The sequence below is a fragment of the Oncorhynchus nerka genome, linkage group LG3 (genome assembly GCF_034236695.1).
Source record: "Oncorhynchus nerka isolate Pitt River linkage group LG3, Oner_Uvic_2.0, whole genome shotgun sequence".
Lineage (NCBI taxonomy): Eukaryota > Metazoa > Chordata > Actinopteri > Salmoniformes > Salmonidae > Oncorhynchus > Oncorhynchus nerka.
In genome coordinates, this window is record NC_088398.1 from 4,326,323 (window position 1) to 4,333,617 (window position 7,295).

Consider the following 7,295-nt stretch of genomic DNA (forward strand, 5'->3'; position numbering starts at 1 on the left):
CTTTTCTTTCTGAACTTTTTTCTTTCTCTAACTCTCTCAACACTTGATCTTTGCATTATGCTCTCTCTCCTGCTTTCTCTTTCTCATTTCTCTCTCTCTTTACAGATTGTCTCTCCTTTCTTGACCTTGTACTCTCTCTCTTTCTCTCTCTCTCTCACTCTTTCTCTCTTCACTGCCTCTCTGGTTCACTCTTCTCTAACTCTCTCTCTCTCTTAATCTCCTGTTTCCAGACTTTCTCTCTCTCTCCTCTCTTTCTCTCTCCCAGCTCTTCTCTTTCTCAGAGCTCTTCAGACTCAACAGATGGCTCTCTCTCTCTTTCTCTCTCTCAATTCTCTTTCGCTCAGCACTCACAAACAAGACTCTCTCTCCAGATATACACTCAAACTCAAATAAAATCCAGTGGTCTTACATAAGTAAAAATTCTTTTCTCTCTCTTTCTCCAGTCAAAAGGGTTTTCTTTCTCTTTCTCTCTATTTCTAAACTGTAGAATAATCTTTCTCTTTCAAATAACTCTGTGGAATCATGTAGTAACTCAAAAAAGTTTAACTCTTTATATTTTAGATTTGAGATTCTTCTTTCTCTCTCTCTCTTTTCCCTAATGACAGCTTTGCCCACTCTTCTTTCATTCTCTCAAACATCTCTTCTCCCTCTCTCTCGGCCACTCCAACCTTTCCAGTCTCTTTCTCTGTAGGCTATACTGCATGCTGCAGGGTTGGGATCAATTCCATTTAGATTCTGTCAATTCTGGAAAGTTCATACCAGTAATTGAAAAGGCAATTACATTTAATTAATCAATATGGATTTTCAATTTAGGAATTTAATTACGATTAATTTAGTGAACTTTTGTAGTTGAAATGGAAATAACCCCAACACTGGTGATACATTGCATTATGCTCAGACGACACCTGCTGCATTTCTCATTTCCCGCTGTCAACTTTACAGATTGTCAAGCCTTGAAATTGACCATGTACTCATCCACAAACACTAACACACACACTCTACTATCTTCACTGCCACAGGCGGTGGTTCACCTACATCTTAACAGGATAATTGGCCTGATTAATCTGCCTGTATACTCCAGGCAGTTTGACTGGCAGCCTATAGCCTATAGCCTATAGCCCAGCCCTGTCCAGCACACAGCCTTCAGACCAACAGATGGCTGCTCGTATTCAGGTCAATTAGAGGAACACGCTCAGCACACACAAACAAGACTCAGGCACAGGCCAGATATACACTCAAACCAAATAAAAACCAGTGGTGTAAAGTACTTAAGTAAAAATGATTTAAATTACTACTTACAGTACCAGTCAAAAGTTTGGACAAGGGTTTTTCTTCATTTTACTATTTTCTAAACTGTAAAATAATAGTGAAGACATAAAAACTATTAAATAACAGATATGGCATCATGTAGTAACCAAAAAAGGGTTGACAAATCAAAATGTATTTTAGATCTGAGATCCGGATCAAGGGAAAGATGAACGGAGCAATATATAATATATATATATATTAGAGCAGGTTTTCATCAAGGATCTCTCTGTACTTTGCTCCGTTCATCTTTCCCTCGATCCGGACTAGTCTCCCAGTCCCTGCCGCTGTAAAACATCCCCACAGCATGATTCTGACACCACCATGCTTCACCGTAGGGATGGTGACAGGTTTCCTCCAGACGTGACGCTTGGCATTCAGGCCAAAGAGTTCAATCTTGGTTTCATCAGACCAGAGAATCTTGTTTCTCATGGTGTGAGAGTTCTTTAGGTGACTTTTGGCAAACTCCAAGCGGGCTGTCATGTGCCTTTTATTGAGGAGTAGCTTCCGTCTGGCCACTCTACCATAAAGGCCTGATTGGTGGAGTGCTGCAGAGATGGTTGTCCTTCTCGAAGGTTCTCCCATCTCCACAGAGGAACTCTGGAGCTCTGTCAGAGTGACCATCAGGTTCTTGGTCACCTCCCTGACCAAGGCCCTTCTCACTCGATTGCTTAGTTTGGCCAGGCTACCAGCTCTAGGAAGAGTCTTGGTGGATCCAAACTTCTTCCATTTTAAGAATGATGGAGGCCACTGTGTTCTTGGGGATCTTCAATGCTGCAGACATTTTTTGGTACCCTTCCCCAGATTTGTGCCTCGACACAATCCTGTCTCGGAGCTCTACGGACAATTCCTTTAACCTCATGGCTTGGTTTTTGCTCTGACATGCACTGTCAACTGTGAGCCCTTATATAGACAGGTGTGTGCCTTTCCAAATCATGTCCAATCAATTACATTTACCATAGATGGAATCCAATCAAGTTGTAGAAACATCTCAAGGAGAATCAATGGAAACAGGATGCACCTGAGCTCAATTTCGAGTTTCATAGTAAAGGATCTGAATACTTATGTAAATAAGGAATTTCTGTTTTTTATTTTTTTGCTATGGGTATTGTGTGTAGATTGATGAGGGAAAATGTTTTATTAATATGTTTTAGAATAAGGCTGTAACGTAACAAAATGTGGAAAATGTCAAGGGTTCTGAATACTTTCCAAATGCACTGTAGTTAAATACGAGAGTCTATACACTCAACTAGAACCCTGCCATGTAAAAATCTTGGCCTTCAACTAATCTCTTGTGGACAGACTAAACATAAACTGTGCATCTGACCAAATTACGCAAGATTTTACCTCTGGGTTAACCGAGATTAGTCTTCAACAAGTAAACATTTATTAGAGTTCTAACTGATGATGATGTTGACGTCCTGACTGCCCCGACTGTTGTCATTCACTGGAATACATAATGGAGTAGAATTGAACTATAATGATAATTAATCATAGAATTGGAGAGGTGCTTTAATCAAACTGAATTCACATTTCACATTTCCAAGAGAGACCCAGGTTGGATTGTATCTAATAATTACAGAGTTTGATCCACATGAACGTAGAATTCTGTAGATGCCTTACTATATAAGATGCCATCTGGTCAGGCCAGCTGGCGTTGAGACACCGTGCCAGCGCTCACACTTAATCATATCCCATTTGATCAGATTAGGCAGATTGAAGCAGAATCCCTCTCTGAGAGGTGGTGAACAACCTGGTTAACTTTTATTATCCTCCAACACATGGCACACTCAGGGTGACTGTTCAGGAAATACCTCACACTCTGCACTGTCACAGACAGACAAAGACATACACAAACACACACACACTGCACTGTTACACAGACACACACGACATTGCACTGTAAACAGGCACACACTGCACTGTCACAGAGGACTGTAACCGAAAAAGAGAGAGACACACACACACCTATAAGCACATGATATCATTTCTGCCATAGAACATCATGAGAATTCTGGAACACCATGACAATTCTGCCATAGAACATCATGAGAATTCTGGAACACCATGACAATTCTGCCATAGAACATCATGAGAATTATGGAACACCATGACAATTCTGCCATAAAATATCCCTGGTGGAATTCTGTCATAGAACTTCGTACATATAACCCAATGAGTCAGTCCCAGTGTGAAGCGATAAGTCACTCTGATCTCCTTACATAATGAGAGATGAATACCTGGTTACATACATACAGATACTCAATGTCAACAAAACAAAGGAGATGATTGTGGACTGCAGGAAACAGCAGAGGGAGCACCCCCCTATCCACATCGACGGGACAGTAGTGGAGAAGTTTTAAGTTCCCCTTTTCCAAATCTGTACACATCACAGACAAACTGAAATGGTCCACCCACACAGACAGTGTGGTGAAGAAGATGCAACAGCGCCTCTTCAACCTCAGGAGGCTGAAGAAATGTGGCTTGTCACCAAAAACATTCACAAACTTTTACAGATGCATAACTGAGAGCATCCTGTCGGGCTGTATCACCGCCTGGTACGGCAACTGCTCCGCCCACAACCGTAAAGCTCTCCAGGGGATAGTGAGGTCTGCACAACGCATCACCGGGGGCAAACTACCTGCCCTCCAGGACACCTACACCACCCGATGTCACAGGAAGGCCATAAAGATCATCAAGGACAACAACCACCCGAGCTACTGCCTGTTCACCCCGCTATCATCCAGAAGGCGATGTAGTAAAGGTGCATCAAAGCTGGGACCAGAGACTGAAAAACAGCTTCTATCTCAAGGCCATCAGACTGTTAAACAGCCACCACTAACATTGAGTGGCTGCGGCCAACATACTGACTCAAATCTCTAGCCACTTTAATAATTAAAAATGGGATGTAATAAATGTATCACAAGTCACTTTAAACAATGCCACTTTATATAATATTTACATACCCTACATTACTCACCTCATATGTATATACTGTACTCTATACCATCTACTGCATCTTGACAGTAGGTGACATTGACCTGTAAGTCAAATTCACAATCTGAGGCCTGTGTGGTATTTATAGTGTCTGAGATGCTCCATTTGGCCCTGTGTTTGTTTTGGTCTTCTTTACCCTCCACCTTATAACAACAGACTGTTAGATCATGTCCTTCGATACAACTCTCACCCCGGGTCAGACATACTGGTGATTGTGTGATATAATGAGTATTTTGTATTTTTGATTAAGATCACTTGCTAAAGCAGCAGCTACTCTTCCTGGGGTCCACACAAAACATGACATAATACAGAACATTAATAGACAAGAACACCTCAAGGATAGAAGTACCACTGCTACAACTTCTTCTCTAAGCCGGCCCTGGTATCTGATCTCACAGCACCAGTGTTCTGTAAACACCAGGAAGTTAAAGGAAACGATAACAGCAACCATCACTGTCCATGTGCCATGTGTCCATGTGCCTTCAGCAGTCTGACGCCAATATTATCAACAAATAGGAACGTTGAGTCTAACATTTTAGTCAAAGATACTCAACAGCACCGACAGACACTGGCAGGATCATGTGTTTACCATCTGTGTCCTTGGTCCTTCTGTCTGACGTCAACACTATGCAGGATCATGTGTTTACCATCTGTGTCCTTGGTCCTTCTGTCTGACGTCAACACTATGCAGGATCATGTGTTTACCATCTGTGTCCTTGGTCCTTCTGTCTGACGTCAACACTATGCATGATCATGTGTTTACCATCTGTGTCCTTGGTCCTTCTGTCTGACGTCAACACTATGCAGGATCATGTGTTTACCATCTGTGTCCTTGGTCCTTCTGTCTGACGTCAACACTATGCATGATCATGTGTTTACCATCTGTGTCCTTGGTCCTTCTGTCTGACGTCAACACTATGCAGGATCATGTGTTTACCATCTGTGTCCTTGGTCCTTCTGTCTGACGTCAACACTATGCATGATCATGTGTTTACCATCTGTGTCCTTGGTCCTTCTGTCTGACGTCAACACTATGCATGATCATGTGTTTACCATCTGTGTCCTTGGTCCTTCTGTCTGACGTCAACACTATGCAGGATCATGTGTTTACCATCTGTGTCCTTGGTCCTTCTGTCTGACGTCAACACTATGCAGGATCATGTGTTTACCATCTGTGTCCTTGGTCCTTCTGTCTGACGTCAACACTATGCAGGATCATGTGTTTACCATCTGTGTCCTTGGTCCTTCTGTCTGACGTCAACACTATGCAGGATCATGTGTTTACCATCTGTGTCCTTGGTCCTTCTGTCTGACGTCAACACTATGCAGGATCATGTGTTTACCATCTGTGTCCTTGGTCCTTCTGTCTGACGTCAACACTATGCATGATCATGTGTTTACCATCTGTGTCCTTGGTCCTTCTGTCTGACGTCAACACTATGCATGATCATGTGTTTACCATCTGTGTCCTTGGTCCTTCTGTCTGACGTCAACACTATGCAGGATCATGTGATGCCTTGCTGCTGTTGAATGTAAACACAAAATACCGTTAGAAACCCAGAATGGAAATGCAATAATCATGTGGAGTCCCCCCCTGCTTTGGTTTGAACATTGACCCCCCTGCTTTGGTTTGAACATTGATGCCTTGCTGCTGTTGGTTTGAACATTGAAATACCGTTAGCTTTGGTTTGAACATTGACCCCCCTGCTTTGGTTTGAACATTGACCCCCCTGCTTTGGTTTGAACATTGACCCCCCCTGCTTTGGTTTGAACATTGACCCCCCTGCTTTGGTTTGAACCCTTGACCCCCCCCTCTAAATGTGGCTTTATAATAATTTACTGTTTTATCCAAGAGACCTGAGTTTGGCCTTAGGTGCACATTTGACACACTGGGACATTGTCCAGGAAAACAGCTCTAGGTGACCCACATTTAGCGCCACACACGGTAGACTTCCTTCAAGTTCCAAGAATGAAGTCAGCCTCAGTAGAACATGACACTGATGCAGCGGATGTGTGCGATCAGGATGTGACCGAGAGGGACAGAGGGAGCCTTAATAATTACAATCTAGTAAGAGCTAGATAGAGAGAGAGACATACTCAGACCCACAAAGAATTCAAAAGCAAATCCAATTTTGATAAACTCCCATATCTACTGGGTGAAATACCACAGTGTACCATCACAGCAGCAAGATTTGTGACCTGTTGCCACAAGAAAAGGGCAACCAATGAAGAACAAATACCATTGTAAATACAACCCATATTTATGTTTATTTATTTTCCCTTTTGTACTTTAACTATTTGCACATCTTTACAACACTGTACTGTATATAGCCATAATATGACATTTAAAATATTTCTATTCCTTTGGAACTTTTGTGAGTGTAATATTTACTGTTAATTTTATTTTGTTTATTTCACTTTTGTTTATGATCTATTTCACCTGCTTTGGCAATGTAAACATATGTTTCCAATGCCAATAAAGCCCTTTGAACTGAATTGAATAAGAAACAGACAGTGAGAAAGAGCAAAAAAGGACAGAGAGAGAAAGACTGTGAGAGACCTTGAGAGAAAGAGAGATCTAGATGAGTTATTCTGGTGTTTATTAGGCCAGTAGTGCTGCCGTTTGTCAATATGTTGTGTGTCAATCAGTCTTAAAGTAAAGCCTGAGGAAGTGAACAGACAAGGGCACCAGGGCACCGGCTCACGAGACCAGACAATCAACCACCTTTACTAGCAGGCCAAAACCTCCATAGAGCTAGACCTAATGACACAGAACCACAAACCCAGTTTCACATCTATTCCCACTGTAGTTACCAAAGGGACCAATTCATCAGCAGCTTCTGTTCTGCTTGTTGCACTGCACTGATTATCGTCACACAACTGCCATCTGCTGGTCAGTGGTAGCTACTACAACCCAATTAAACGGACCCAAAACTATATGTTTAACCCTAGCCTCAACCACAACCCTAACACTAACCCTAATCCTAACCCAT